This window comes from Canis lupus, chromosome 33 (genome assembly GCF_011100685.1).
Source record: "Canis lupus familiaris isolate Mischka breed German Shepherd chromosome 33, alternate assembly UU_Cfam_GSD_1.0, whole genome shotgun sequence".
In the NCBI taxonomy this organism is placed as follows: Eukaryota; Metazoa; Chordata; class Mammalia; order Carnivora; family Canidae; genus Canis; species Canis lupus.
Window position 1 is genome coordinate 19383636 of NC_049254.1, and position 25859 is coordinate 19409494.

The window sequence follows — 25859 nt, forward strand, 5'->3', positions numbered from 1 at the left end:
AAGACAATAAAAAAGATCAGATAGTGAACTGAGCAAAATGACCTTTGATGTAAAGCGTCAGCTAGAAATGTCAATCCAATTCAGGACTGGATACAAAGGGACATTGTGTTGCTGAGCAGAGAGGTATTAAGTTACCTGATTATCTTCTCTGGAAGAATGCATTATGGTTTAGACACTTTTATTACCTGAAAGATGTAGACAAATCAGGGAAGATTAACAACCAGTTTTATTAGGAGGTAGCAGATGAGCTGGCGTGAATAGTACTGGTTGTTAAGAGTTCTGTATTCTCTTCTCAGCTTTGATATTCTCTCACGTGGGAATAGTCATTCTTGAAATTTAGATAGGATAATTTATATTCTGTTCCCCAGAGAAAGGGCAGTTTGGGAACTGGAGGGAGGGAAGGGTTTAAAATAGCATAAAGACCTGAGATGGCAAAAGGGCAGGAAATTCTATTACAGGATTTCAACTTTAATTAAAACAACAACAACAGCAAACAACAACAGCAATAACCATTTGTTAAGCCTCCACTTAACATAAACTCCTTGCGTGTTGTATTTTTGCAACAGGTCTTTCAAATATAATACCTAATTGTTTCTGGTCCATGGAATACAGCTACTCCATATACAGCTATTACACTCCTGTTCCCCCCGAAATATAATTTGCATTATATTCATTCTAGGAACTCTGATTATGAAATTCAGCATCACTTTCGGTTGGTTACCCTTCACTCTAGGGCAGTTTTTTCACCTCATCACATTTAACCCTGAAGCTGTAACATATAGTCTCATAGGAATGCCAGTTGGAAAAGTCTCCTGCCCCTTGCCTTTTGAATGATTTTCAGATACATTTTTATATACTTGCATATTTTACCAATTTGCATTATTTATGAATGTCATTGAGCAATGATTAATATAATTTTCCAGCTTATTAGTGAAAATAAGTTGTTCATAAACTAACACTACATCACTATTTTTATTTTTGGGTGTATTTATTATAGTTCACCATTTATTAAAGGATTTCAGCTGGTTGGCAAAGTATAATTGAACTAAACTTCTTTCAAGTAATATTGGTGACTCACCGAAGCCCCAATACATTGCACAAATTTCTACTCCTGGACTTAATCTCTTAATTCTACTGGGAAGCACCTATAAACAACAGGATTTCTTCCTTTCCTAATGTTTTTTCAAGTTACATTACATTTGCTCCTAATCCCTGTAGTGACCTTCTCTATGGACTACTTTGAGGGGGAGATGGTGGTAAGAAGAAGGACATTTAAATCCACATTTATTTTGTTTCTAAAAAGATTTTATTTTATTTATTTAGAGAGCACAAGCAGGGGGAGGAGAAGGAGAGGGAGAGAGAATCTCAAGCAAATTCTGTGATGAGGGTGGAGCTAGACATGGGGCTCGATTTTAGGACCTGAGCTGAAATCAAGAGTTAAATGACTTAACTTAATGTTAAGTCATTAATGCTTAAATGTTAATGTTAATGCTTAAATGACTCAGTCACCCAGGTGCCCCTAAGCCCACATTTATTTATTTATTTTTTATTTATTTTTATTTATTTTATAATAAATTTATTTTTTATTGGTGTTCAATTTACCAACATACAGAATAACACCCAGTGCTCATCCCGTCAAGTGCCCCCCTCAGTGCCTATCACCCATTCACCCCCACCCCCCGCCCTCCTCCCCTTCCACCACCCCTAGTTCGTTTCCCAGAGTTAGGAGTCTTTATGTTCTGTCTCCCTTTCTGATATTTCCCACACATTTCTTCTCCCTTCCCTTATATTCCCTTTCACTATTATTTATATTCCCCAAATGAATGAGAACATATAATGTTTGTCCTTCTCCGATTGACTTACTTCACTCAGCATAATACCCTCCAGTTCCATCCACATTGAAGCAAATGGTGGGTATTTGTCATTTCTAATCCTAAGCCCACATTTAAAAGGGGCGAAAAGAGTTCATGAAACTTGTGATCTTAAGCTCGCCTTAGGCGAAGGCAAAGCAGACTTGTAATGAACCTTAGTGAAATGGGCCCAAACTCTCAAAAACACCCTTATTTATTGAGGTTCCTCATTGCTGGTGACTTTCTCAGTTACCTTAACAATCCTCTCCCTACCACATAACTGCTTCATTTGCCAATATTAGACTGTGCTCAGATTTCTTTTTCCTTTTCCTCTTCCTCTCAGGAAGAACATTTTTAGCCCAAAACAATCCTTTAGTCAACCAAAAACATAAAAGATGCTATACTTTATAAATGTTTCTGCTCTCTTGGCTGCTCAACATAATCTGAAATCTTCTATGAGACAATATATTACGTGGCCATGAGACTACTTGCTTGCTATCTTCAATTTCGGGCATCTTATGCTTACCTATTTATTAACTACTTCCTCTAACTAGAATGTTCCATGAGGAAAGAAGACCTTGTAAGTCCTGTTCACTATTATATTCCTAGTGCGTATAGCAGTAAGGGCTCAACAAATATTTGCTGAATGAATGAATAAATGACTAAATGATAAAAGAATGGACAGCAAGCAAGAGCAATACCAGTGTTTTTTAGCCGGTCTTTCAATACACCTCCAATGTTTCAAAAACAAAAATGTACTTGCCTATCAGTTTAGCATCAAAAGTACTAATTTTACTAAATTAAAAGCCTGGACCTTAGTGTACATTGATGACTGGTCCAAAATCATGTGGCAAATTAAGTATCACATAATTATGTCTTACATCATGTCAGACCAGACAGTCCCACAGTGTTTTTCTTGGAACACAATTGTAAACCAAGCATAATTAATCTGAGGTCCGTCAATAGGCTTGAGGGGGCCTGTGAATCCTTTGACAAGATGCTGTCCTTTTGTGGGCAGAGGGTTCACAGTTTTCATGAGATTATTAGTGGAAGCCTTAAACTAAAAGAAGCTAGAAAGCCTTTTAAGCAATACCATTCAAAAACACTTGCTATGCCATCTTCCTCTGTGGTAGTATATGCTCTTTAGAATACAAAGATGTTAGGTGGCAAATTTCAATCATTGTCTTCGTCTATTTGGGTTATGTTCACTTTACCCTACAACTTTCTCATGACTCAAGCTATTATTTTTTGGAATAGCACAGGAGATACATGTTTGCATCCTCAACTCTGCGAAACACCTTTGGCCAGTTGGGATTTAATCTCATTTTTACCTGAATATGTTGGACGTAAGCATTTTATTAGCCTAACCTCTACATAAATCTGACATTTATTAATTTTACAATCTTGGGAGAGATTTTTAATCTTAGTCCTAGAGGTTTAAATGAGGTAACACAGGGTATGTTGAACCATATGAAATTGCTGTTTCTGCAGGTGGAAATTGACAAAGTGAAATAGTTCAACCTGTGGCTAAGTGTTCAAATGTCAACTGCTATTGCTGTTGGAGAAGTTATTTTCACTTTATAGTCTTCCCTTCCTGTAAATATTTCTACTCATGAGGAATGTATTATTGGTAAGTGGTGTTAGGGGATAGGGTTGAATTTGCCCAATAATTTAATTGATAATACCTAGGCAGCTACCTCCAAGTGACACCACAGAGACAGTCTGGAGAATGGGCTTTAGAAGATGAGATTCATAGAGGCTGGTTGTTTTTTTGCATCCCTGGATTCACTTTTAACTGGACAACTTTTACATGGAGACCAAATCCATGGAGCAGATTCATGGGTTTTATATTGGTTTCCTATTGCTGCTTATGGCTTACAAAACAGGAATGATTACAGTTCTGGAAGTCAGAAGTCCTTAAATCAAGGTGCTAGACTGCACTCTTTTTGGAGACTCCAGAGGAGAGTCCCCATTTCCTGTCTTCTCCAGCTTCTAGACACAGCCTGCATGCCTTGGCTCATGGCCCTTCCTCCTCCTCAGAGGCAGCAGTGCCACATCTTCCATCTCAGTTTCTGATTCATCGTCACATCTTCTCTGACTCTGACCCTACAGCTTCCTTCTTCTTATAAGGGCTGTTGGGACTATATTAGGAGCCCAGATAATCTGCAGTCATCTTACCATCTGAAGATCCATAGCTAACACCTGCAAAGTCCTTTTTGCCATGAAAGGCAATGTATCCATTTACAGGTTCTGAGGATTAGTATTGGGGGGGGGGAGGTGGTTATCATTCTGTCAATCACAAGGATCAACATTTCACATAGCAAGCAAGATACTATTTTATTTCTTTAAAGCTCATATCATGGTAAGCTGCATAGAAGTGTTCACATATACCCTCGCATAAGTTTTAAGAGATAGTAATTTACAACTCCCCAGCTTCCCTTTTGGCACATGCATGTGGAAATCATAGTCTTAGTTTTGGTTTGCAGAGTCTTATTTTGCTCCTTTACCCAGTTTTAGTTAATCCTTCTTAGATTCCAACTTGTCCTTTTTGCAGAATTCATACTGCTATCCCTAGCCAAAGAATGATTAGGATGGTAAATTCTCTCAGCACTACCTTCTACCAACTCCAGGAATAAAAGATCCAGGTTTTTAGCCAAGAGCCAATGAGGACAGAGTTCCAGCATAGCTCATCACACCTTTCTCGTGCCCTTCCCTCGGGCACTACATATAGACAACCTGTCTCTAGGCTAACCAGCATTTTCAGGTGTTAACACAAACGACTACACCATGAGAAATCCCCTCTTCCAGCTCCTTGTTTGGATAAATGTAACTCAAATGTCTTTCTTCCTCCCTCACCTCAAATATCTGCTTCCCTGACCTACATCTCCCCTGTCCACTACCTCCTGTGAACATGAGCCCTCCAACACTGATGCCTCGGCAGCACAGGCCCATCGTGACAGCCTAACATCCTTGTCCTGCTGGAAACTATTCAGCATCCAGAGGACCATCTTTATGCTGATAACACTAAAATATAAAATAATGCCAACAGCTGGTGCTACAAATGGCTTTTAAAAACGATGTTCATTCACTAAAATTCCTCTTGCTACTTTTGACATGAAACACGCAGTCTCTAATTATTCTGATCAAGACGGTGAAATACAAAAACAAACTTTAATTGTGTTTAACAGATATTTAATCAGGACTCACTGAACTACAGATTAAAGCTGAAATTCATAAACCATAATTACCCGATTGTCGCAATCTTTTGGTCCACATTCTCCTTCCGTCTGGGCGTCTGGCACCTTGCCCCGAATTTCTTTTACTGTCTTCTCAGCTTCGTTACTGTTCATGTTTTCCAGCAGAGATTTAGCACAGATTACAAAATATCTGTTCTTGGCAACTTTCTTCATTAGCTTTTTTTCCCCCTTGCAAAAAAAGTTTATTTTTTTTTCCTACCAGAGTAGCTGGAACAGGCATACGTTTAGGGTGCTTTTGTGACACAAACTAATTATATAGTTATCAGGAGATAATACGGTAGCGATAACTAGAGTTACTATAGTTATCACGTAGGTATCATGCAATTTCTCCAGTATGCCATGCGGTGTGTCCCAGTCACCATGTAATTACCTCATGTCACTACTGCATTGTTTTATGGAAAATGCTTATCTCTCCTTAGCAAAACCTTTCCACTACATTTGAAAAAAAAAAAAAAAGTGGGATTCTTAGTTCTCATTTCTAGTACTGCTCATTCCCAGTAAGATGTCATATGAATTAAGAGAAACACCTGTCCTCTCTTAAAATTTTGGTTAAGGAGCAAATGGAGCAATTCTGTTTTCTTTTGCTTCATTCCACCCAGGTGAGGAAGTAATTACCAACAATACATACATTTTCTTTCTTTTTTTTTTCTAAAAAAGCAAAGTAGCAAACAGAAAAATACCAAAAAAAAAAAAACAAAAAACAAAAAACAAACCCAACCCCACCAAAAACCCAAAAAAACAAAAAACACCCCACCACTCCACCCCACCCTATTTACTTAGGATTCGTTTAGTCTGGCACTTCCCCCCTACTCTTCCCTTTCAAATCTCAGTCACTCACATTTGTTTTTTCCTGGAATTATGGTGTAAATCATTCTTAACAAGCTAGCTTGAAACTTGTCTCACTCAGTAGAAACATATAACGCCACTGTAATTGAAACATGGAACTGCGCGCTTGAAACTCTTTCTAACTATTTTTTTGGGCCACTCTTCAGAAGGACACACAGAGCTTCCCTTGCAGTGCTGTAACCCCTGTGTCACACAGTTAGGATAACATCACAGACCAAGGCAAATGGATAAAGAGAAGGCTCTGGCAAAAGAAGAGGTGGGTGGTTCCTTTATTCCCCCCAGTTGGGCAGGCAACCCTCTGAAGCAAGGACTGTAGCTCCTACTTATTTATCTCAAGTTGATTGCTTGAAGTCTGACCTCACCAAGACCTCTGGATATCATATCCCACCTGAGAGTTCCAGTTTAAAACAGGTTGGAGTAGCTTACTTTGCAGCACAGATGAAAGCTGTTTCCAATTCTGCTTTTATTAGTCACTTCCCAAACCGATAACTGCCCATTCAATTGTACACTTAACTCAAGTTGGGGTAAAAATCACCCTCAGATTTAGAAGGGCTGGAAAAAATTGCTATTCCATCCTAGAGCATTGTTCTTCAATCACATAGTTCCTCTAAATACAGTTGACAGCCTTTGAGATGCAAAATGCATCACTTTAATGTAGTAGAGGTCCCCTTCACTGCATTGCCAAATCTATTTAGCAGAATCTTCTTGGAATAATCTGTCCCTAGACCTGAGGATGCGCAGTGATTTTAAGCATTTTAAGCTAACGATAATGGTTAGTGCTGAGAACAGATGTACCTGGCTGTGATGTGATCTATTCCAGTAGGCTTTTATGAGCTGTTCATTCCTATTGACTTAGCATTTTATGTCTGTGCTTTTGCCTGGTGTGATGGTTGCATAGGGGTGTCATGTGTGTATTTTCCTGATGTGTGATGGCTGCACAGGGGGCTGTGTGTATTTTCTCAGTGCAACGGCTACACAGGGTGTTGTGTGTGTGTGTTTGCCTGGAGTTATAGCTGCACGTGTTATTGTGTGACTCTTACCCCCATTTGATGCCTGCTTGCAGGGTCCTATGTGTATCTTTTTCCTGGTGTGATGGTTGTACTCGTTGCTCTGCTAATGATGGACATTTCTAGCAATTATCTATCTACAGGGTCCTGGGGAAAGAATTGCAGTAAAATCAATAAACAGTGCTAGACAGGCCCTTGTAAACATGAAATGACACCCCTGCATAAATGCCTTTTCCTACGATAGCATGTTAAAATCCAAGTGCTGTTACCTTATTGGCATTGGGATAAAATTTCTATGGTCTCTCTATCTCTTTCATATATTGCAGTCGTTTGCGGGAGTTTGAGATTACTGCTGTTTGGAGGGCTTTTACACATGAATCCATCTAATGACACTTTTCACTACATTGTCCTACACATCACCTCTTATACTCCACCCTGACTTGCTCTGGTACAATAGCTGATGTTCTGAAACTGAATATGCCTTTCATTTATTCCTGCAGTCTCACCAAGCCCTCCCCACATGCCCCCTACATCACGCGCACACAGCCCCCTCCCTCGCCTCTCTATAGTCTCTGTATCCCTCCTGTGTTCACCAAATGGAACTGACAAAGGAAAGAACCAATGAGGTTAAAGTCTTTTGAAACCCCTGGAATACAGATGAGCTGGGAGGCATCTGGAAACAAAACCAGACACTTGAAATCAAAGAGACAAGTAAATTACTATCCTAATCTAGGAAGAATAACTAAAGGTGTCAGTGGGGTTCCATTGATAGCACTTGGCCCTGGGCCAGAATGCCAAGGGTTCAAACTCCACACCAGCTTTGGGCTCAGGCCCAAGACTTGCCACTGCAGGGCGCAGCAGCATGTGCGGCGGTGTTAAAGGTGTCAGCCTTCTGCAGAGAGGTTAAGTCCAAGTCCTTCTGCCTGCTTGTCATTACACCCCAGAGGGATGCCGAGATAACCCTAGCTTCCTCTCCAGTGCCTTTCTCAACAGGACAGGCTGTGGAGGAACTAGTACTCAGCAGCAGTATTCACTAAAATCATAATTGTATACTCACTGAAATGCCCCTTTTCTGATGAGGCTGCTTGAAGAAATAAAGTATGTGCAAGAAAATCCAACTACCCACCAAAAACCCTGATGTCTGGCCTAAAGATTCTTCCATCAATGCAAAGAGCTAAGTTTGGAAACCTAAAACCACGTGTCTAAATGAAAGGAAATGTTTTCATTGGAACAGCTTACATGTCTGGTACACTTGCATAAAAACTATTGCATAGCATTTTAGAGCTAAAATTGCTATAAAATGCTTAATACAGTAAGAATAATTATGAGATTTTGCACGCACAGCTGGTATACAACTAAAGTCTCAGCCACAGATTCAATGGAGCATGGGAAAACCATTTATAAAAATTCCTGGTATGCCAGTTTAGCTCACCATCAACAGCCCATCAACACTTCCTCCTTTCTTTAGGCTGGAAAGGGAAGATATTTACCTATTAAATGCTTTATTTCTTCTTTCATGGATGTCGTTAACACTTGATTCAAGGAATCCTAGCTATTGCTTGACAGTAGCAATATAAATTATCACAAGGACACGAATGACCTGAATCCGAGGTTTCCTTATCCATTGAGCCCAAGGGTTACAAATACAGTAAATAATGAGCCAAAAACCAAATGATGAAGTCTACCTGCAGCACTCTCCTCCTTTTACCTCTTCTTTCTATCCCTTCACCTCTTCTTCCCTCCCCTCTTCTCTGATACTCACATCTTTCAGTGACCTCCTGAGTAATCTGGATCCCCCTGCCCTCTGCCCATCACAGCCCATTTGACCTTGCCTTGCCCTAGCTAACACCTCAAGACAGAGTTCTTCCTTTTCTTCCTCCAATCAAATTATAATGGTTCTTTATTCTTCATTCCTTTTAGCTCCAACTGATAATCATTTGAAAGGAGCTAAAGTAGTTTGGATGAGCTTTTTATGGTTAATAATCATTTAATATAGGTTATTTCTTGATTCTAAAAAAGTGAATTTAAGAGTCAAAGGAAGAATCTCTTTATTGAGGCCTCTTAGGCTCTAAGGAAAATGCCAGACAAGGTGAGAAGATTCTAATCAGAGGCATTGGTAGATGTTCCATTGCACTGTCTTGGTCAAAAGATGAGAAACCACTGTAGATATATGGAAACCCTCAGGGGAGAGTGTGCCAAGACAGAGGCAACACGGTACAATATAAAATGAATTGGACCAGAATTAGGAAACACAAGTTTGAGTATCAGTAAACTTTGTTACCAAGTGCTTGGGGAAATCATTCGTTTCCTTCAGCTGGAAAGTGAGGACCCTGTACTAGCACATCTCTATGGTTCCTTGCAGCTCTAACATGAAGGTCATGTCATGGCTCTCTGACTAAGGATCAGTTGGCTCTTCTGATTTCGCTGCTTTCTCCAGCTAAAATTAGAAGTTCTGAATAAAAATGGCTACCAGTAATTCCACATGGAGCCTTCCTAACTAAAGGAGTGTTGACAACCATAAGTAAGTTTTAAGCTCTCTGCTTACTATCTGCACACACTACTTTTGAGCTGGCTCCTTTCTGCTATACAGATATTTTCTTAGCATTTTCTTTCTCCCCATGTATTAATTCAAAAATCATTTATCGAGCACTTTCTATATGTGAAACACAGAGCTGACAACAGGATTGAACAAAGTAGTCTCTACTTCCTAAGAAACACAAATGAATCTACTGTTCTTGTCTATTATCTCTCTCTCTCTCCCCTTCACTTCCATGCATAAACACATATACTTCTAAATCTACAAAATTAGTATAGAAAAAAATAAGAGGACTTAGATTTATCTAATCTGTACCCAGTCCAAAGTACTGTTTATCTTCAACACAAGAATATGATAATAATTTGCATTAGAAAATTATAGTCATTCAAAGATGCACTTCAATAGTATAAATGGTATTTCTCAACATGTGTTTTGAGGTCACTGATTTACATTAAGGACAACAATTTGGGTGGCAAGAAAATTATAAAGGTAAAACTATCTCTTCTGTAGGTAAAATTCTGGGATAAAATCTGAGAATCCTGTAAATAACCTCTGAGAAAGTGAGACCACAGAATATTTTTGTTTAGTCTTTTTTTCCTCAGCGGATGTAGGGTTCTTATCCCTTCAAATTTTCTTTCCTGAATTAACAATAATAACTGCCATTTGTTGGGTACATATTAAATTCCAGGCACTTCCAATACATCATTTAATGTTAAGAAAGCAATTATGTAATGTAGACATTATTACTCTCACTTTACAGATGTAAAAACTGAGGCTCATGGGAGGTGAAATAACTTGTCAAAGACCATACAGACAGTATGCAGAGTTGGGATTTAAACTCCAGTCTGTCTTGGTGAAAATACTGCCATAAACATTTCTTGGTTCTACCAAGTCTAACTTTATTTAAAAAATAAATAATCTTGCTTGAATGCTTTGTTGCTTTGTTAGCAAACAAGGAAAACACCTTTATATTCTTTCTTCATATTCATTCATTGCATTATATATACTACAATGAAAATAGAAGATGGTTAAGATTTTTGTAAGAAGGTCTGGCTACCTTTTCATATTTATTTGGACTGAGATGAATAATTAAATTTGGGGCTCTCTATCAAAGGAGGAGAATGAGCTATTTGCTCTTTGAATATGTATTTGTTATTAATTGATCAGACATGGATAAGGTGTATTATTACAACTATATTTGTGAGGTACGATTTATGTTGTTCTACTGCATATTACTCTGTGCTGTTTTTCATTTTCTTGCACTTTGGACTTTTTGTTTTGTTTTTATGAATTTAGTCACAGTTGGTTGTGTTTTGAACTTTGTAAAAATGTAATACTGAGAAAATTTAAAAAAGAAAAAGAAAATATTTTCAAAATGATGTCAAAATCAAATCTACCCTCACTAATTTGATTTGTAGGAAATGGAGAACAAAGTATTGCAGGCAGAATGCTTTTAAATACATCTTAATTACTTCAATGTGCAAATGCATTGACTAAATCGAAGCATGCATTTAACACTTTGCACTTCAATTGTGCTTATTCATCTAAGTTCTATAGATAGCAGTTCCAAAAAAAAAAAAACAAAAAACAAAAAAAAAAAACCCAGGAGGTAAACTTCATAGCCAATCATTCTACAATTATTGGAGGAAAACTATTGCTCTAAAGTTCAAGCTTACCTGTCAAGTCAGCTCACTTTTGGACTAATGCAAAGGACCATTAGTCCAACTAATACAAAATAACAATTTACTGCAGCTACTCAAGTTTTCCTTATTGACGTTGTCTTCCCTATTCTCCTCTCTGCTTTTAATGGGGTAGGATGAAGGAGTGGGGGCAGCAAAACCACAGAAGTATTCAGCAGGGTAAGTCCTGGGGAATGATGCTATGGGGCTGGAGGTGATATGCAATTGAGGATGGGATAGAGTCATGGTGCCAGGGTTACATAGAGTTTGGTTTGGGACCAGCTACACCAGAATCACCTGAGGAGAACGTAAAAAACCATATATTAGGGTCACATCACAGAGCAAATCAACTAAATTAGTATGTCTTGAGGTGAAACTCAAAGATCTACCTTTTAAATGAGCTTCCCAAGTAATTCTTATGCTACTAAAGCCTGAAAAGCACTGGCATATGTACTTCAGCTCTCTGATTCTATATCCAATGTGAGCCATGCTGGTATACCTACCCTCTGTCCCAGGTGTCAAGAAACATGTGCAAGTACAACCAGCTGTCCTGTGAGGAATTAATTCTAGTAATAATAGTCCAAGGGCTTAGCCAGGCAAGATTTGCTTATTTTATTAGAAAGAGAGAGAGAGAGAGAGAGAGAGAGAGAGAGAGAGAAAGGGAATAGGGGCAGAATGAGAGGGAGAGAAATCCTTAAGGAGACTCCCCGCTGAGCTTGGGGCCTGACATGGGGCTGGATTCCAGGACTCTGAGATCATGACCTGAGCCGAAATCAAGTTAGTCCCTTTACTGATCGCTTAACCAGGCTCCATGACAAATATGCTCTTGAAAGATGTTTACTCTCAAGGATGTTCATAATTTGGTGATAGTAGCATTGTGAAGGAGCTTGCCTAAATGCTAGTGAGACTGGTTACAGAAGAATACATAGGATGCAAACATTTGAAACCAAGTTAACTTTTCCTTCATTTATCTTTGTAGATACTAAAATCATCTAAAGAGTAGCTGGTATCTTTCATTAGTTCATTCAACAATCATGTGCTTTGCCAGAATCTGAGGTGACAAAGATAAATAGTACCTAGCTTCTACCTTCACTGGAATTACAGTTCTGAAAAAAAGATGAGCTGTGTATAAGTAGTTCTGGGTTAACCTGTAGTTAGTGGAGGCCTGAGCTGGAGAGAGAGTGGTTCACTCTCTTGGCAGAAAGAAAGAGGGTGAGGTCTGGGAACATTTAGTTATTCCTGTACTTTGCCATTGGCTAGTGTAAGGAATTTAGATTTTAAAGATTACATTTTTACTTATACAGTTTCATTAGAAAAGGAGTGGACTAAGTTACTTGTATATTTTGAGCCAATAAAACTTTGTCTGGTTCATTCTTTCTGGCATCTAACTGGGTATCTTTTTTGGCTAAGTCCTGTGTATAGGGCCAAGTAGGTTGTTATGTTTATTCATTCTTTACATAGAGTAGCCAAAATTCTATTCCTGAGATGGGTGCCTGATAAATTTTATCAGTAGTAGTTTATTCTACCAATAAAAGTGACTTTATACTGACATATTGGCTGTGCCCATTACTTCATTTTCGTGTTTCAATTACTCAAAATGCTATTATGATTAGATTATGAAATTTTTACAGGATGAGAAATTTGGAAGTTAAAAACAATTGAAAATATAAAGAGTGATCTAGATTTCTTCCCTTACGATAATCTCATATACATGTACATGTGCTTTGAGTGTATTAATGTCAGAACTGACTGATGGACTAAAGAAAATGAGGTTCTAGAATGTCAGAGCACAAGCTGATAACTGAGACAAATGCACAAGAATCAAAAAAACCCAAAAAACAAAAAAACTGACTCTGAGAAGTACTGGCCAATAGAAACAACGTGATCAGATTCAGAAAATACAAGCCATATTATATTCAATATGATATGATTCCAAAAATCTGTATCACAGATATTTCAAAAGCTTAATAAATTGGAAAAGCAAAACATTTTAACTCCAGTAAGGGGTGATAAATAGTAAACATGTATTCATCTCTTGAATTATCATTAAATTTGGAGTGAATTTTATTTAAATTATTTGCTGTTTGCTTAAATTTTAAATTTTTCTAATTAGTATAGTATTTGTTGAACATTTAGAAAGTTGAAGAAAAGAAGAAATAAAATATCACTTAATGCTACCATATAGAGGGATGCCTAGGTGGCTCAGAGGTTGAGCGTCTGCCTTCAGCCCAGGGCGTGATCCTGGAGACCCGGGATCGAGTCCCCCGTCAGGCTCCCTGCATGGAGCCTGCTTCTCCCTCTGCCTGTGTCTTTGCTCTCTCTCTGTGTATCTCATGAATAAATAAATAAAATCTTTAAAAAAAATTCTACCATATAGATGTTCACATTTTAATGTATTTCCTTCTATTATAACCATATACTACATGTACTTTTTAAAATTTAGGATCATGTTAGGTGTACAAGTTTCTTCTGGATCAGGTATTTCTGTTACATTGCTTCATTAAAAAAGTTCTAGTAAAGAATTTTTAAAAATATCTTCAATAACTATATATGCAATGATATCTATGAATGTCCCATAATTTGGATAATAATTTCAATTAAATATTTAGGATTGTTTTTTTCTTCTTCCACTTTTGTGATGAACGTCTTTATACATATATCTTGGTGTAGAGTTTCTATTCCCAACAGATTCCTAGAAGTAAAACTAAGTCAAAAGATATATATAAGTGATATACATACATATATAGGTGTGTGTGTATATATGCATATAATTTGTTTATTTGTGAGAGACAGAGAGAGAGGCAGAGACATAAGCAGAGGGAGAAGCAGGCTCCTCATGGGGAGCCCAATGCAGGACTCAATCCCAGGACCCCAGGATCACAACCTGAGCCAAAAGCAGACGCTCAACCACTGAGCCACCCAGGTGCCCCCAAAAGATATATTTTTAAAGAAAGGTTCTTGATAATATAAAGCCATTTTACTTTGTAGAATTTTATGTCAATACATAGTTCCTCCATCACTGTATGTGTGCCAGTTAAACTGCACATTTACTAGCTTTGAGAATTATTATTTTATAAACAATGTCTTGAAGTGCTAGCAAGTTATAATACTTTTTCATATGTTCATTAGGTATTTGTATTTCTTCTTTTATGATTTTTCTTTTCATAATCTTCTTAGATTTTTTAAAACAAATATTTATCTCAGTAACTTCATATCTTTTGCTTCCACTCTATCTGATGTTATCACTACATTCTGGGACCCCTTTATCTCATCCTGAACCACGGCCTTATTCGGTCTGTGTATCCCAGATTTCTTCCATTCTGATCCATTTGATATACTGCTGCCTAATATTACTTTTGAAAATATCATACTGCTTTTATCTTGATCAAGAACCTATTGTAGCTCCCAGTTATTTATCTATCAGATAAATTCAACTGCCTTATTCAGGGGATAATTAATCTCATTCTTGGATACTTCCTTATGAATTCTCTAGAATAACACAGGCTGTTGATGTATGGAACCTATACACGATGTATGGAACCTATACACAGTGAAGTTTTTATATGTGGGTATTTATATAATACAGATACAGACAGATACAATGCCGAATACTATATACAAAAATTGGAAGGGGCTTTACAGAGTATTAAGCCCAACTCTTTATATTTATAAATAAATAAAAAAAATTGACTCAAAGATTTCAATAACTTACTCAAGAGAATAGAGCTAGTAAAACGACATAACTGGGACCAGAAACCAAGTCTCTTGATTCCCAGTTCAGTGACTTTTAAATAGAGAATAATAAAAATCTTTTTTACAATTTAAAGAATAGAAACAGCTAGGAAGACAGTTTAATTTCAATCTGTTATTACATATGAAAGATTGTTAAAATCATGCCATATAGGAGTGTTCTTATAAACACAAATATGCACTTCTTATAAATTGATCAAATGTGCCATTAAAATTTCCATAAAATTTGCACATCAGCAATGACCCACTTTATACTAGTTTGCTTTTTTCTTGTTAATCTACATTGTTTTATTTAATCTACAATAGAAGCATCATATTTTTTTTAGCATGTTACAGATCATCATTAAGTTTCTTGTTAATATCTAATGGTATTCAAAGGAAAATTCAATTTTCCTAGCAACTTCTATAAAGAATTCTTTGACTATAATTGGGGATTTTAAGAATCATCTTTAAAAAATAAAGCGATAAGAAGTACTTCAAAATGCTTCTATTTAAATAGTAAACAACATGAAGAATTCTGGAAGAACACAGGCTATTAGCAATTGAATATGATACAATTATTGATATTTCATCACGATTTCATATTCAAGAATCACACAGTATTTGGCAAATGAAGACTTAATGGTAGTTGCTGACGTGAGAATGGAGTGGCCAGATATATTTTATTATTTGTAAGGGGAAGATAGGATAGAAGTGGCTAAGGTGGAACTAGCTATGAGTGGGACAGAGGCACACTAATTGCAAAGGGTTGGTTCACAAAGTATGTTTGCCTCACAAAAGAATTGAATGAAAGAGTCCTTATTAAATTATATGTTGGCCCAACAGTTTATAAAATCCAAAGTTTAAATGAATAGATGGGTTATCTAGCAGTAGAGGGAGACTCTAATGACATTTCAGCTACATTTTCTTTCTCTGTATGCATGTGTGTATACACAAAACAGGTACATTCATTTCATACTCAACACATATTTACTAGCAGATTTCTCTTAAGAGAATAAAATTTAAAAATAAAGTGATCATTTTTATAAAGAAACTAAAGGCAGCAAAGGGGGCTAAAGCCATAAGCCTGCTCAGATCTGGATCCAGAAGCACACAGAGGTATCTGGGAGTCTAGCTCTTGGAGTAATGAAGCCAAAAGGCTCCATATGAAATGGTGGGCCTGAGACTAGCTCACTAGTTCAGCAAGAGGCTGCAAAAAATTTGGCCAACTGCTTTCCGGGGCAATAGCTTATACAGAGCTGCAGGCACTAAGAGGTGGAAAGATAGAGACACATGATCAAGTATCCTTAAAGAGAAAAACCTGAAAGCTACAACATTTGAATTGGGACTAGGTACCCAGGAATCCCGGCAGAGGCAATTGCAAAATCACTAGTCAGGGATATATGAACGAAGAAAAAAAGAGGAAAAAAGAACCAAGATACAAGTAAAAAAAGAAGAAAAAAAAAGACTTACAATCCACATTAACCTGCAAAAAAAAAAAAAAAAATTCTAAAACATAGCAAGAAATCTAATGATAAGAAAAACAAACAACATTAATAATTAGAACATTCACTACAAGTGAATTTGATATTATAGAATTGTCTGACAATGACCTCAACATGAATATGTTTATAACGCTCGGAGACAAAAAAAAAATCATACTTATAAGAGAGTAAGAAATTATTAAATAAAAACAGAGCTGTGAGATAAAGATAGGTGAATAAAGAACCAATCAGAGATCTTAAAAATGAAAAATATGTTCATTGACATTAAAAATGCAATAGATGGGATAATTTAAGATTGGGCAAAGAATAAGATTTGGCAATTTCAAGAAGAGCATTAGTGAGTTGGTAGGTAATAAGGAATGCATTCAGAAAAAAAATCACAGAAAGTAAAATATAGTTTTAGAAAATGAAAGAGCAATTGAGATATGTAAATTGACTAGGAAACACCAGGATATATCTTATAAGAATCCCTAAAGAAAATGGATGTAATAACAAAGAAACAATAAAGGAAAAGATAATAACTGAGAATTTTCTCTAACACTAGAGTCCCGAGATTAGAAAGTATACCCTGAGTTCATGACTGATAACTCAAAATAAATCCATATCTAGCTACATTTTAGAGAAACTATAAGACATCAAGAATATAGAAAAACTTTTTAAAAGTCACCAGAGGGAAAAAGCAGACCACCTACAAAGAGATGAAAACTAGACTGATAGCAGATTTCTCTTAAGTAATGATAGTCGAAAAATAATTGTGTAAGATTAATTGAGTAATATCCTCAACTGCTGAACAAAAATAGATAAGCTGCTATTTAATATAAAAGATAAAATAAAAACATTTTTAGATATATAAAAAGAGTATACTCCCCAGGGCTCTCTCAAAAGAATTACTGAAAGATGTAATTCAACAAGAAGAAAAATGAACCCAGAAAGGAAGCTGTATCATCCAATAATAATGGTGGACACAGCAATAGCTAAAATATATGAGTAAATATAATTAGGTATTAACTATAAAAATCAATGATAACCACTTTTGCATATGCTTAAAACAAATAGGTAAAACAAATTCCATTCAATAACTATAACAGGTTGATAATCAGTAAGTAGATAAAACATGCAAGGCAGTGTTTTTTACATTAAGGAGAAAGTCAGAAATACTAAAAAGTGGATTTTATTTTTTATTAGAAAAATATATAGTTCGGCATACATATAAAAATTTTAATATGAGCACTGAATAAATAGATAAGCCACCTAGAGTTTTCAAGTCAGCAGTAAAATCCATGTCCCAGGTCACAAAAAAAATTAAAAACAACTTTTAATTGAATCCATATAAAATATATCCTCTCATTCTAATGCAATTAAATTCTGAATCAGTAGAGTAACTTTATGTATAGAAAGTAAAAACTACACTTTTAAGTAACTCAAGGGCTAAAAATAAATCAAGCAGACATTACAAAATATTTAAAATTGAACAAACTACATATCAAAACCAAGATATGCAGCTAATGAAAAACTTGGAAGAAAATTTAGAGAATAAAGTTTATCTTTTAAAATAAGAAAAAGCAGTGAAATTAAATGAGTAATATTTGAACTCAGGAATCTAAAAGAAGATGGTCTAAACTATAAGAAAGTAGACTGAAGAAAATAATGTTGATAAAAGCACAAAATAATGATATAGAATACAAAGACACAATAAAGTAGATTAAATCAAAAGACAGGTTTAAAAAAAGTAAATTAAACAGAAAAATTTCTAACATGAGCAATAAAAAGGCTCAGATAAATTAAATTAGGAATAAGAGGGGGATATTAAAGATAAAGTTAAAAATCATAAGACCATTATGAATAATTTTATGCAAATAAGTTTGAAATTGTAGATTAACTGTTAATTGCATATTTTTCTAAAAAAATTTACTAAAATTGACTTAAGGGGGCACCTGGGTGGCACCTGCTTCTCCCTTTGCCTACGTCTCTACCTCTCTCTCTGTGTCTCTCATGAATAAATACAATCTTTAAAAAAAATTCACTTAAGATGAAATAGAACACTAGAATAAACCAATAACCATGGTAGAAATTGAACTGATAATCAGAAGTCCACCCTACTTTACCTACCCACTTTGGACAGAAAATACTAGGTCCAGATGATTTTTCAGGCAAGTTTAATAAAATTTTCAGAATAGGTAATCCCTATTAATATGACTACTATTTCAGAAATAGGAAAAAAAAGAAAGAAAGAAATGAATGTTGCTTAACTTATTTTATGAGGCTAATATCACCATGACACCAAAACTCTACAATAACAGTTTAAGAAAGGAAAATTAAAGACTGATCTCCCTGTACAAACATATTACATAAAATATCAGCAAATTAAATTCAATAGTGGATTAAAAAAATACACCAGGACCAGTAAAGTTTTTTTTTTCCAGGAATATAAGAAATGTTTAATGTCAGGAAATGTATTAATAGCATATAAAATATCAACATGTTAAGGGGTAATTTTATCATAGTATTGATGCAGAAAATGCATTAGATAAAATTTGACTAGTATTCCTGATTAAAAATGAGTGGCAAACTGTAAATAGATGGTGGAAACTTCCTTAACACAATAAGTTTTGATTTATCAAGATCCTAAGCAAATATCACATTCCCCAAATTACCATTAAAGTAAGAAACAGAACAGTATTCATAATATCATTGCTTTTATTCAACACTATATTGAGGTCTTAGTCACATGATATGACAGGAAAAAGAAATTGACACTTAAGAATTAGAATTTAAGAGAAAAGCTGTCATTATTTACTGATGATATAGATGCCAATGTAAAAAATCTAAGAGAATTTTAAGTTTAGTTATTAGAACTAATAAGAGAGTTCAGCAAAGTTGCTGAATATATACCAATAATGACCAATAAACAATGAAATGGAAAACAGACTCTATACATAATAGAAGAAAAATCTAAGTAATATGAGAAGAAATCTGACATAATTGGTTCTCGCAAGACCTTTACAGTAAAACTTATAAAATATTATTAAAGAACATGAAGGAAGATCTGACTTAGTAGAGGAATATGGTCTGTTAATAGGTAGAAAGACACAATATTATAAAAACGTTAATTCTCCCGCAGGTTGTTCTCTAAAGTTAGTGTTACAAATAAAATTCAGCAAAGGTTTTGCAAAACTTGACCAACTAATCCTAAAATTTATATTGAATAGCAAAAGGCCAAGAGGAGCCAAGAGAATTTTAAAGAACAATGTAGAGAGATTTGCCTTACCAGATAGCAAGAATATTATAAAACTATGATAATTAAGGCACTGTCATGTCAGCACAAGAATAGAGAAATAGTTTACTGGTTGACACAAAGATTCTAAAAAGAGATTTAATGTAGGCAAGAGATGACATTATAAATTAGTGGCTAAGGATGGCTAACTTATTAAATGGTGCTGGGATAATTGGGTTATCCATGGAAAAAGAATAAAATAGGGTACATGTAAGATATAACATACAAAAGTAAATGCTAAGAAACTTAGAGATCGAAACATAAAAGGCCAAACTCTTAAACTGTTAGGAAAAAAATAAAGGAAGGTTGTCATATGGAAGGATTTCTTAAGTGACATACACATCATGGGGTTTGAACTCACTATCCTGAGATCAAAAGAGTTGCATGCTTCACTGACTGAGCCAGTCAGGAGTCCTAGCATAAACTATAAAGGTTAAAATATTAATAACTGCATTAAAATTAGAAAGTTTTAAAAATAAGCTATTACAGACACAGATGAGGAAAATAAGCTTGTAATTTCTATTGCTCAAAGGACGAGAATCCAAAATACTACAACCACAACCAAAACCAAAACCAAAACCTAACTTGGTCCAAATAACAATACCCAAACAAATAACCTAACAGAAAGATGGGTAAAGATGCAAACAGACAACACACACAAGGAAATCCCAATGGCTTATAAGTAAAGCAATTCTTAAATGAGATATTATTTAATAACTATCAAATTGGCAAAAAATTTAAAAGTCTAGCCATCTCAAATGTTGTGAAGTACACGGAGAAGTTTTCACAGATGGCTAATGAGAATATAAATTACTACTACCACTTTGGAGAGAAATTTTACATTCCTAGTGAAATTGAAAATTCATGTTTCTTGTAGTTAGGCAATTCCTCCTCTATGTAAAAATATGTATAAAGATGTTAACTGTAGTATTAGTTGTGATTGGGAAATACTAGAAATAACATCTAACAATGAAAGACTCAACAAATAAATTTTAGTGATACCTACAGTATAATATATATTTTATATAAACCTATACTATGGCTTATGGCTTATGTAAAACTAATGCATAATGGTGGAAGTCACAATAGTTTTGCTCGTTTTTAATCTTTTGTTAAAGCTTTGGAGAGTATCACACACAAGAGGGCACAAGGGACTTTTTTTAGGTACTGTAAATGTTTTGTATTTTGGATTGTGCACTGTCACATGGATATATATACTTACATAAAAGCTCATCAAGCTATAGACAATTTGTGTACATCATTGTACATAGCTTAGAATAATAAAAGACAAAAAAACAGGTTTAGGAATAAGTGTGCCAAATATTTGTTTAATTTGGGTGTGGGTTCTTGTGTGTTCACATTATTCTTGATATTTTGATGTGCTTGAAGTATTTTACTTTAAAATAATTGATAAGACAAAGACCTCTGCTTTTCCTAATTAGAATTAATCAAGGTGAAAGAAAGCACTAGTGTCACCTTTTCACTGTTTCTGACAATAGATCCAGCAAGGAATCAGCAAGCACATCATAGCCAAACATACTTAAAAAGTGTTCATTTTGTCAAAGCAAAAGCAAAATTTTCAATTAATCCCCCGACTATGTGTAGAATCTAGGCTTTTTAAGTGAATGACCAGCAGCATATGTTGTTGATATGATGCTACCAAGGCACAAAGATCATCTAGTCGGTTTTTCAACGGACGAAGTGTCGGGGGGGTGCCTTGCCAAGGACTTTTCTGATATGAATCAACAGGTGGTTTGGCATCAACATTGCTATTTGCTGGTGCATTGAACCTCTGGTTTCAGAAAAGAAAAAAGAGACGATACCTTTTCAATGCTGTATTTCAAGTCGACCATATGGAAAGCAAGGTTTTATTCCAGCCAATTCTCTTTCTCTCAAAGCGTGGAGGAAAAGTGCCAGCCACTGCTACTCTCGCCACCAGCCACGGTACAGATGTTTGGAAAATGCAAAAACGGAGAAATGAAACAAAAAGAAAACCCTCAAAAATAAAGTTTTGCATAAATCAAAAATAGAGTATATAATTATCATGGCTGCAAAAAAGGTAAATGCATTTTTTATTTTCCCCTTGTGCTAAACTAAACTAACCAAAACAAACAAAAACATTGATGTTTTTAACTTTAATCAGTGTTTTGTTGAAACTGACAATTAACAAGGACCAACTCAAACATGGCTAAAAGTGGGAATAAAAACCAGATTTCTTTTAATCTGATAAAAGATTTTTTATCTCCAAGAATGTTAGATTATGATCTACTTAAGTGAATACCTATTAAAGGAACAGACCCATTTAAAAATATGTGTTTTCAGGTGCCAAAATGGGAATGGACAAAGTATTTCTTTGAAATCTTATAAGAGAAAAAAATTAGTGGAAATTGTAATGGTTCCTTTCGTGACTCAAATAAAATACAACTTAGAAAGAAATATCTCCAAACTATTCAAATGTATATCCCTAAATTGGCTTAGCCAGGACACAACCCCAATTATTCCAAAAACAAATGCCTTATTAGACTTAAGTATATCAATGCTAATTATTCAAATGAGACTGTTCATTTAAAAGAAAATTTTAGGCCTAGCTCTGTCACAACCTTGTTGTGTATCTTTGTTATGGTATTCAGCATCTTTGGTCTCAGTATCCACATCGCTTAGGCAGGAGTGTGATACAAAGTCATAGCCTATCATTGAGTTCTTTTCCAGCCCTAAAATCCTATGAATCTAATGAGATTACTCTAGCATAAGAATTTGACTTTTCTCTCTTCCTTTCTTTCTTAAAATAAATAGACAATCAAATAAGTAAGTAAATACATATTAAAAACACATACACATACTCTAATCAGCTATCCCTCTGAATAGGAAGAGAGAACATTTTTTATCGTTGGTGCCATTATCTATTCCCTAATGTGTATTTAAAAAGAGAGTTCCCATAAAAAAAAAAGGTTTTATTTTTTTCCCGAATCAAAAATAGCATATTATTTCTTTGCCATTTAAGTTCTATTAAAAAATAAAACACAAAATCATTGCAGAAATCCTATTAGGAACTTTAAAAAGAAAGAAAAAGTCACTAAAACTCCATTTAAAATTCAAATAGTTCCTTTGCATGTATTCTTTTACAGAAAATACAAGTGTCCCGCCTCAAACTACCTTCACCTCCTTTTCCAGGGGTAATAACTTTAACTGTGGAAAACACAGGACCCTCTCTTATACCCTTCCCACCTGTCTTCTGAAGTAACAAAGCTGAGGTATAGATTGCAGCATGAGATATTTGGGATGGGAGTAGAACATTTCACCTGGGAGACAGTACTATGGTCCGTTTGCCAGATCTCAGAGAAAGGGAAGCCCCGTCGCTACTTTGGCAAGAAATATGGGTTCTCATGGCTGAATGATGATAACCGTTTTTACACAAGACTTTTAAAAATGAAAGCACCTGAGGCAACAGCAGAAAATAAGTCTGAGAATGCAAGTTTTTCCCGTCGATATTTAAAGCAGACAAGACAGTATTGATGCACCTTTAACCAAGGGTCTAAAAAGAAAAAAATACAGGGCACCTGACACCCTGATGAATAAGAGAAGCTCAGCTTTATGAAAAGGCCAAAGTCTGAGGGCGAAACGCCATTGTTTCCAGTGCTGATAGGCCCAAAGCCCCAGCAGAAGCCGAGTACCCAGGCACGACGGGCCAGGCTCCTGTTACAGGCTCTAGCTCAGCTCTGTATGCTGCTAAGCCCAGGGCCCACCGCTCTGCACACTCAAGAACACCGAGGGGGGTCCCCCAGGGCAGGAGGGCTACTGCAACGGCAAGGCAAGAATTGGAAGTTGTGCAGTGTCTGAGCACTCCCTGCTGGCAGCCAAGGTTGGAGGTGAACTGGTGGTGTCTTAGGGCTGCCCAAGGTTTCCGGGAGGAGGCTGAAGGACATACCTGACTTTTCAGGGACAAGAGCCTGGTTCTGACTAGGTCTAGATAGTTCCAGTTGCTATCCTGAAGAAGTAGGAGGCTAGGAGAGAGGCTCCTGATGGGGGGAACTCCAAGAATTGGCAAAAACCATGCTTGAAGCTGGAATACACTTTTCAATAACTTAACTATTCCCAGCTATTAACACTTTATAAAGTTTATACAGGTGCCCCCCCTCCCCCATGTATGGGGAACGGAGGAGGTGCAGTAGGAAATGCATTTCTGTGCAGCTCCTTTATCCCAGCAAGAGCATCCTTGGGACAGTGCAGGGTGTTTGCAACGTTTATGTTTTACCGAGAAATCCTACCCACAACCCGAATGGAATTGCCTGGTGTGTCCCTGACACCGCTGCACCTAAGGACCACCAAGTGGTCCTTGTTTATCTGTACAGCCTAGGGTGACAAAACTGGCCTCTCCCTAGTGCTCTGCTCTGTTAGGGGTTCTTCTGTAGGAGGAGATGAAGGTCAAGATGGCAGCCTGCTAAAAGCAGCAGTATTTCATTTGCAGGGATAACTTGCTTGTCATCAACTTGTTAATGCAATAGTCAAACATTTCTTTGACATGTACAGTATCAGCTAACTTCAGCAGATAAAGGATCTAGAATGGGAAGATGCTGCAGATGCTTTAGCTCCGAGGAAGGCTTAGCAGAGCCAAAACGTCAGCAGGGCCTGTTTGTTCCATCCTTTCCATCGGGCTCTGTGAAAGAAATGTTAGATTACTGCAATGACAAGTTTGTGACAAGCAAGTCATTTGTGCAACTGGTGCGCTCCTGTTTTTATCTGTTTACCATTCAGACTTGTGAATGCCATTTCAAGCACTTACAGGATTTCTGGCTCCCATTAAGGGGAAATGGTTCCTCCATGTTTAGAATTTTCTGCCTCAAAGAGAATTACTAAGCAATTATTTATTCCTGTGGTCAGAGTGTCACACAAAAGCACTCTTGAGTTGTTTAGTTGGACTCTGAATCATGAAATGGAGTCCTGCAGACTGGATAGCTTGGAGCATCAGAAATTTCTCGTCTAGTTTATTGGAATGACTACAAAGCAAGCCTGTGAGAGTCAATAAAATTGTGGCCAGCTTGAAATACCTTGCTCTTTTGCTCTGGGATCATATATCAAGGCCATATGCTTCAAGGCACATAAACTCACTTGTAATGAGTGGATCCTGAGAAGCCAAGGCCTGACTATGTCACAGACACTGACATGTGATCTAACATATGATAGTTTTAGTGACAAGGACTGTTTTAACTGTGGAAGAAGGGAGCTTACGCAGCTTTCTCCCTGTATTCTGTGGGTAATCGGAGGGCCAGTTCAAATCCAGAAAACAGTTTAAGCATGTGGTTAAAAATAATATCATGATATAAAATTTACTGGGGATCATCCTCCCTAGGCTGACTTTTTCTCACTAAATGGAGACCCTGGCAGATTTTAGATCAAGATTTCAAGATTGATTCATTGGATTCCTCATCTGAGATCACGGAGTAGGTTTTGGTGAGTCGTTTTAACCCCCTTGGAAGAGGGTATAAAATAATAATACCTTGTTCACTGGACGTGAATTGGGCTCAGGGTCAATATTATCAGAGATGAAGAATGCCTTCAGAGTTCAAGAACAAGAACTGCATTTCCTGGAAGCCATGTTTCTTTTTTTATGATTTAAAATATTTGCACATTGTTAGCACTGAATTTACATATCACTGCAGGTATACCTTTTAAAGAACACAGAAGCATGAAGTTTTGAAGCAGAGAGATACCACAGTATCTGGGGAAGTAGGTCAAAGCTGAAACAGCGTGGAATGTCAAGGACCAGACAGAAAGCAATGACGTAAAATGAGGCAGAGCTTGGTATGGGTAACCAGAGAATGTTACGGAAATGGATAACAGTCCTCACTGAATAAAAATTTTATTGTCAATAATTATTTGCCAGACATTACATATGTTACACAATTTACATATGTAATACAGTCTTTACGTGAGCTCAGTGGTGTATGCATTACCATTTTTTTTAACATGTGGAAGTTAAAACTTAGAGAAATTTAAATACTTTACCATAAATCTGTTAAAGTAGCAGAGATTTGAAACTAGCTTTCCTCACTCTTGAGCCCTTATACCCTTAACCATGGGAGAACTAAAGTCATTTCCACTACCTTCAGAAGACTTTTCTCTCTCTGGTGTGCTGGAAAACATTTTAATCTGTAAATGCAGATATTCAAGATTTCATA

At 36.2% G+C, this 25859-nt stretch overlaps 1 protein-coding gene across 28 annotated transcripts in view; it reads right to left on the reverse strand.

The window, feature by feature from the left end:
• The window catches only part of ZBTB20 (zinc finger and BTB domain containing 20), a 750813-nt gene that overhangs the window by 209132 nt on the left and 515822 nt on the right, over positions 1-25859 (reverse strand). For 24 of the 28 annotated variants that reach the window (XM_038582898.1, XM_038582877.1, XM_038582882.1 and 21 more), the window contains one exon: positions 21507-21606. The exons of the other annotated variants lie outside the window; for them this stretch is intronic. The gene's annotated coding sequence lies outside the window, so the exon portion shown is untranslated. The remainder of the gene's footprint in view (positions 1-21506; positions 21607-25859) is intronic. 28 annotated transcript variants of the gene reach the window in all.